General features: G+C 46.6%; 1 pseudogene; it reads right to left on the bottom strand.

Moving 5' to 3' along the window:
- Positions 1-743: 743 nt before the first annotated feature.
- LOC112406898 (acylpyruvase FAHD1, mitochondrial-like) lies at positions 744-7,453 on the bottom strand (annotated as a pseudogene).
- Positions 7,454-7,870: the final 417 nt, after the last annotated feature.

Here is a 7,870-nt window from a genome sequence, read left to right as displayed (position 1 = left end):
CTTTATGAGAATCACAGTCACCACCTGGTTACATGATTGGAGTCCTACCCTTTTGCACTTTTTTCTTTTTTGTTGGGGGGGGCAGAGTAAACAAAAGACAGAGTATTTATTTGGGAAACAATAGTTTCAAAATTATCCCAAAACCAGAATCTATGGGCCAGAATACACCCCCTAAGCAAATGAGTGAGGTCTACATTAATTGCTCAGTTATTAAATAAAACTTTTCATTAACTGACTGTGTTTTCCCACATTTCCATGATAAGAATCACTTGGAGTGCTAGAGATTAATTCCATTAACTAATACATGGGGCCTGGGATGGGCCAGTAATTTGGAAATTTTAATTTTACAAATACTTCCAGGTGATTTTAATGATCAAGGAAATTTGGGAAACACTGATGAAACGTGCTTTTCTGCTTTCTTTGCAGATTTTAAGTCTTGAACACCTGGTCCCAGAATGACCCAGTGAAAAGTCTTATCCAGTCCAGCTCTAGGAAAGGAAAGTAAGTCTTCTGAACATTTGGTTCATTGATTCCTAGAAGACACTGTTTCTCATTTCCATTTCCAGCCCAGCTCTTCCAGATCAGGTTTTTCCTTGAGTTGAGGCATGGCAATCCAGTCATTTTTGAAGAGTGGCTTCTTATTAAAGGATTATCACATTTAATTAAATAACCTTTTCTTGCTTTTGTCTTGTTCCCTTTTCCCCTGAAACTTCTGTTAAGAAGTTAGGGTGCTTTGTATAGACTCAATATTCTGGCCTTTCCACCTTAAATCTCATACTGACGACCCCCTGTATACCAGCCTGGATCTCACTGTTCTCTTTAACAGGTCCCACTCCCTTTGGCTTCCGGGTCAAGATAATATCTCCTTCTTCAAGTTCATTATCTTCGAAATGTAGCTGATGGTGTAGGAGGATGGAAAAAAATCATGAAGGATATTTCACCCGCCTGCCTGAGTTAGCCATTGACTTTGAGCCAGAGCTTCAGGCTTTGAGGGTCAGGAATCTTCTCTTTGGGCACCAACACTCTGACAGGGCAGGAGGCCGTGGAGCTCTTGGCCTGAGTCGCAAGCAGCCCCTTCTTCTTGCACTCTTCCTGCATGTCCCTGGCTGTCTCGTCCAAGCACAGAGCGTAGCCGGCCACGCAGTCCACGACTGCGGCCTCCTGGCCGGCGCAGAAGCGCCTGCGCATCACCACCCCCAGCTGGAGCTAGTGGTGCAGGCTATACGCGTAGGTGGGCACGAGGACCCGCGAGCGCAGGCAGTGGAGGCTCCGGGGAAGAGCTCCGGCTGGCTTTCTCTGCAGGGCGCTCTGCATCTCCCCGACAGGGGCCGCGCGGCTCCTGCCCGAGCACACGATGCTCATCCCCCACCCTCAGGAGCGGGACGGCGGCCTGGCGGCTGCCGCGCTCCTACCCGTGGCCCCCAGAGTCACGTGGACTCTGCCTGACCGGCCATCGGACGCCTACAGCTGCCCAGAGAGGACCAACTACCTCGGAGCGCTGTCCCCCTGACTCTGACCTCGGTGCCTGGGAGTCGCGGTGCGAGTCCCCTTGGGAGCCGCTGTCTAGTGGCTCCCTCTGCGCTGCCCGGCCTGGGGACGCAGCCTGGCCCCCGGAGAGAGGCGGAGGCTCCGGCGCAGCTCTCCAGCCGACGCTGCCTCTCAGGTGGCCCTCAGCAGCCCCACACCGGGCCTGCAGACTTTTTCTGAGAAGAAACCCACGTGAGAGAGTGGCATGGACGTATATACACTACCAAGTGTCAGATAGAGAGCTAGTGGGAAGCAGCCGCATAGCTCAGGGAGATCAGCTCGGTGCTGTGTGACCACCTAGAGGGGTGGGATAGGGAGGGTGGGAGGGAGACGGAAGAGAGAGGACATGTACGCATATGGCTGATTCACTTTGTTATAAAGCAGAAACTAACACACCATTGTAAAGCAATTATACTCCAGAAAAGATGTTAAAAAAAATAAAAGACCAAACTTACCTCTCTTAAGCTGAACAGAAGAAATTAGGAAAAGAGAGGCAGACAGGAGCTGGTCCCATAAAAAATGTGCCTAAGAGAAGGTGGTCCAAAAGGCAGGCTGCTGTGCTCTGCTCTCCCTGCGCCACTTCCCAAGGCTCCTGCCAGCACCCACATGGCTAAAATACCATCTCTACGCCCAGAAAGCCTCACTTCCGGCTTGAACGCCCAGCTCCCCCATCAGGACTTAAATATCCTAGCCATTTGCCCCACCTGCTTAGTTCAGGTAGTAACTGCCCATCACTGACTTACCTCCTTCACAACCTCCACTAAGCTGTGTCACCTGTGCCGCTATCTAGTGGGAACTCCTGTGTGTTAACCTGGCCAAGCAACAGCCCCCGTTACTCAATCAAACATTAGTCTAGGTGAAAGCATCTGTAGATAGGATTAAAGTCCTTAATCAGTTGACTTTAAGTAAGGGAGATTATCCCAGATGATCTGGATGGATCGATTCAATTAGTTCAGATACCTTGAGGGCTGAGGTTTCCCAGAAGCAGAAGGAATTCCCCCTGTGGAAGCAGGTTCAGCCCAGCCTGCCCTCTCTGACCACCCACCTATGGATTTCAAGCTCACCTAGCCAGACCCACACCTATGTGAGCCCCTTGCAATAAATCTCCATACATATCTCCTACTGCCTCTGTTTATTTGGTTGAACCCTGACTGATACATATGACACATCTAATTAAGAATGTTTTCTTTCAACCCACTCACCTTATTTTACTAAAAGAAATGTATTTTGTGCACAAAATTTATGTGCCTATCGTAAGTAGAAAACCAGTGCCACCTGCCATAATGGAAGGAAACCATAAAGATAAATACAATAAAAACAAAAGCAGTGCCATGGAATTCCAGCTGGATGCTATTGCCTGCCAAAGGCTCTGAGCGTGAGGCCCATCCTGCTAGTGTTAGAAAGAAAATGAAAGAGTGGTGATTTGGTGCTGGGATGTGCCTACGTCAAGGACAAAGTCTTGGGGAGATGCTGACCAGAAGGACTGATAGAGAACAGGGGACGGAATACACTTCTCACCATGTGCTCTCTGGAATTTAATGCTACCGCTGTGTATATCCCATCTGAATCCTCTCCTGTGCAACCAGAAGTTCCCATCCAACACCTGCAGATACAACACTGCAGGTTGTGGAAGGGTGGTCTGGGAGCCCACAGATCTCCTTCCCGGCGATCGCTCAGTGTCCGGAGCAAGTGGTCCTGGTTCAACTGCAGGGAGTTGCCAACCCCAACCGCGAGGACAGCAGAATCAGCCCACCTGCCTCATGTTTCCTATGCACCTGAGAACAGAGCCCAGCAGAAGGCTCCCTAGTGACATATTAGGGTGGCAAGTTCATGCACCTTCCCTGCTTCCCAAGGAACTCGCTCTGTGCCTGTCCGCTCTGCCAAGGTTCTTTGGGGGCAGATTCGTCATGTACAGGAATCAGATTCACAGCACACAGCAGAGCTTTTTTCTAATCTTCCACCTGTGTAACTGGATTACTTCTTGTTTGACAACTGGCTCTAATTGCTCACCACTAACCTGTAGGAAGCCAAGCCCGCGGAAAGACGCAAGAGGTGCTCCTGAGTCAGGGACTGTAATATATTTGGTCAGGCCCAAAATAGGCCAAATAATGGAAGGAAGACAGACTGAGGGTTCAAATTCCAGTTCCGGCACTTCCCAGTGGGGAGATCTTAAATTACACAAATTCTCTGACCCTCAGTCTCTTCATCTATGAAATGGACCCAATAATAGAACTGTGGTGGATGCCTGATATTTTGTCTTCTTTGGATTAAAGGGCCCCAGTTTTCTTTGGGAATACCATACCCTCCCAGTCTCACTCCATATGCTATGGATGGGGTGGACCTTACTCCTCCCCTCAAAGGACCCGGTATCAGCACATGACCCAGCTCTGGCCACTCAATCTAGTCTACCTCCCCGGTTCAGGTTTGAAGACTACCTTTGGAGCATGCAACCAAATGTAGTACACTCAGAGTGACTGCTGGAGCCACTAAGCAAAAGCACTTTCTTTCTACTGGGGCCTCTACGCTGGGAGGATATAAGCCAGAGCCACTCTCAGAGAGAGTTTCTGCTGAGAACAAAGTCAATATAAAGGAAGGCAAAGCAGTATGAGGAGAGAGAGGTCTGATCATATCATTTGAGCACCTGGATACAGCCAGGCCTAAAGCTATCCAGATTTATCCCAAAGGCTTTTCTTTTCTTTTTTTTTTTCAGTTTCATCATCCAACAAAACTAGCTTGGAAATTGAAGAGAGCTGAGTCAGGTTACTCTCACCTGCATCCTCACTAGGTAATTACACTTCCTAGGAAGATATGAAGGTCAAATGAGATGCTATAAAATCACTGAGCACAACTTGATGCACAGAAAGCACTCGATAAATACTAGCTGCGGTTTTGGAGGGTCTCAGTGGAAATAAGGCACCTAAAGTACTTCTCCAGTTGCTCGCACAGGGTGAGCTTATTCAATAATGGCGGCAGTTACTTCTCCATAGTAACCCCCTTAAGCATCCTTTCATTCATCCAGCAGCCCAACCAGCCAGTAGGCTCACGTGAGCATATTGCTGAAGCTCCATATTTCAGGCTCCAGACATAAAAGGTTAATAAACCAAAAAACTATTTTTTGTAAGTGGCAAAGCTCATTGTAGTCACCACCCAGCTCTGTGTGGTTTGGTGGACCTCGGCAGAGCTGTTCAAAATGGGAAAGTCATTTTGCTACCGATCAAATCAAGACGAGCTCTGAAAAGTAACCATCAGGCTCCTGCAGAAGCTGAACTTTTTTAAAAGGAAAAAAAGGGCCAAGGAAAAAATTCATCTTGTTTCTAAAATCCAGATTTAGACACTGCCAAGAGTTATGCATGACACACAACCCCACTACATCTTGATGACAAGAAAGATTTGATAATTACTTTTTTTTTTGAAGGTTGATGTACTTAACGGTTCTTCCAAAAATACCAGTGAAGGTGGGGAGAGGAAGGAGCAGATGGAACGTGACAAAATGTGTCAATTGCCAACATCATTTCACAACACCAGCAGTCAGAAGACGTCAGTTTCCAAGTGATGGAACTGCCATCTTTGGATCCAGCTACCATTGGCAGATTTCACCTGTACCTGCTTCAGACAAGCCCCCTGCTTTAAAAGACAAAAAAAAAAAAAAATCTGTTAAGGGAAATCATTACGGAATGAGTGTTGCTAGATAAACTCTTTTAAAATAATCTTTTGAAGGCTTCTGAATTCTTCCAAGATCTATGTCATGGGCAGGCAACTTATGACCTTGGCTTTATCTTGTTAGGGTAAGGACAGGAGGGAGGTAAGAAATAATATTTATTGAGTAGCTACCATATAAGTTCTCTCCTTTAATCCTCACCCCCACCCCATAAGATAGGTAGATAGTAACCCCCTTGTAAAGATCTTGGGTTCTAAATAGCTAAGCAATTATGGTCACACTAGAGATGACAAGGACAGTCTTTGTCAGACTCCAAAACTTGTATGCCCAACACCACTGCCCACCCTATGAATCTCTTTTCTCTCCCATTCTCCCAATTATTTTCTCTCCTTTTATTCCTTCTCTATAAGAACTGGAGCTCAGTGAGAACATGAAACAAGTCTGTTCTGTCCAAAAAGTATTTAAGGAAGGACACAGGAAAGCAAGAAGGAAAGTTGGTCTAGCCAAGCCACTGGTCCTCAAAAGTAGCCCCGAACCTGGGTAGATGTGATGACCAGCACTATTTGAGTGGCTTCCCTCTGTTTTCATCTTTCAGCCCTTTGAAGTCCATGAGGAGTCCATATCGATTAGAACTTTCCAATCAAGCAAAATCTAAAAAACAGGAGAATGAGCCTGAAGTTAAAATAACAGTTCTTGTTTTTTGACCTGGGTGCTTAGCATCTACCTAGCACTTTTTTTAACCATTTCATTTATATTAACTCAGAGAATCTCTATAGCAATATTATGATGTAGGTACTATTATCTCCACTTTACAGATGAGTAACAAGGCCCAAAGAGGTGAAGCCATGTGACTGGGATCACCCAGCTAATAAGTGGTACGAACCAAAGCAGCTGGCTTTGGAGCCCATTTGGAAACCCATCATGTGAGTCCTCAGTGGGTCAGCGTATCCGATAAACTATGTTCATCCTAGACTTCAGTCACATCAGGGCAAGAAGACTTTGCCTGAAGGAACAAGGAGTCCAGGAAAGGAGAAGAGGTGCAGAGTTGCCCACATCCTCTCCAAACAGAATAAACCAGTGTCAGGATAGCAAGGGGCTTCCCCTACAGCCGCCCATCAAATCATCCCCCTGCCCAATCCCCAAAGATTCACATGAATCTTGGCCACGGAAGGTAAAATTACAGAGCCATTAAAATGAAAACTGCTGGAACCCTGGGCAGACTCAGGTGCTACCGAAGGCAGCCCCTGGATGCAGACATCGTCCTCTGCCTCTTGGTGTTGGTCAGCCGGGCACAGACGGCTCAGCAGGGGCAGCCAGAAGACAGGAGGCAGAGCCGCCACTCTTGGCATCCCTGAGATGGGAAAACCAGAGTGGCAGAGATGGCAGGTGCCTTGGGTTACCAGGAGGCGAGCAGACGTGTTCATGAGTCCTTTAAGGGATGCTGGCATCTCCACAGAACACATGAGGTAGAGACAGAAATTCTTATTAGTCACTATCATCAAGACCCTACTTTTACCCTGGGCTGGTATAATCTAGAATGTACAGTATCTTTATTGAGAAAAAATATAACAATACATCAAGCATCAGACAGGTATACATGCACGGGTACACACACACGGGTTTTGTATGCAGATGTGTGTATAGACATTATATGTAGTCATGCTTCACTTATCATTTTAAAAAGTATGTACATTTTCTTCTCCCCTGAGTCACAGAGTCGTTTGAAAAAGTAGAAAAGAAACTCTTACCTCTTGTGATTTCTTCAGTTTTCTGAACAGAGAGCTTCTTAGAAGAGTCATTCAGGAGAGAACCACTTGGAGCAACCTCTGGACACAACTCATAAAATGCATCTTGGCTGTTTTCAAGACCCTGCAGCAGCATCCCGCCCACCCCTTCTTTCCTACAGCCCTCTTCCTTGATGGCACACGTGCTTTTCCTTCAGTCCTCACGGGTACCTGCTTCACCTGCTCAATCTGCTTGTAAATCCCTTTGACTAAGGACTGGCTCGCCTACTTATTTCACTCCCATCTTAGTGACCAACAAACAGAGATGAACCCTCAAATCTTTACTCAACATGTGGAGGTTGAAATTTGAAAAGGAGACGCCCTGGAATTAGCTCTCTCCATGTCATCCCGTCCTCTTGTCTGCTTCACCCCTGAGAGGCACAATCTCCAATTCTGGAAGGATCTGTGGAGATGGCCTGAGCTGGAAACCAAACCAAGTCAGAGAAGCAGCGTTGAAAGGCGCCACAAAGCTCTCTCGTACCATCGTTCTTTCAGCAAATGTTAATTGAGCACTTAGAGAATGCCAGGCAATTCTTAAAACCCGGTAGAAGTGTACATATATACACTACCAAACGTCAGGTAGATAGCTAGTGGGAAGCAGCCGCATAGCACAGGGATATCAGCTCGGTGCTTTGTGACCGCCTGGAGGGGTGGGATAGGGAGGGTGGGAGGGAGGGAGACGCAAGAGGGAAGAGATATGGGAACATATGTATATGTATAACTGATTCATTTTGTTATAAAGCAGAAACTAACACACCATTGTAAAGCAATTATACCCCAATAAAGATGTTAAAAAAAAAAAACCGGTAGAAGGTCAAGCTATGAGATTAGCTTATTTCCGCAGTTGTCAATCTCTTCTCTTTTTGTCCGCTTTTAAATCATTAGAAATTTCACCCACATA

This window comes from Neophocaena asiaeorientalis, unplaced genomic scaffold (assembly GCF_003031525.2).
Source record: "Neophocaena asiaeorientalis asiaeorientalis breed wild unplaced genomic scaffold, Neophocaena_asiaeorientalis_V1.1 scaffold85, whole genome shotgun sequence".
NCBI lineage: Eukaryota > Metazoa > Chordata > Mammalia > Artiodactyla > Phocoenidae > Neophocaena > Neophocaena asiaeorientalis.
The sequence above is the reverse complement of the archived record's forward strand: the minus strand, read 5'-3'. Positions and strand labels throughout refer to the sequence as shown.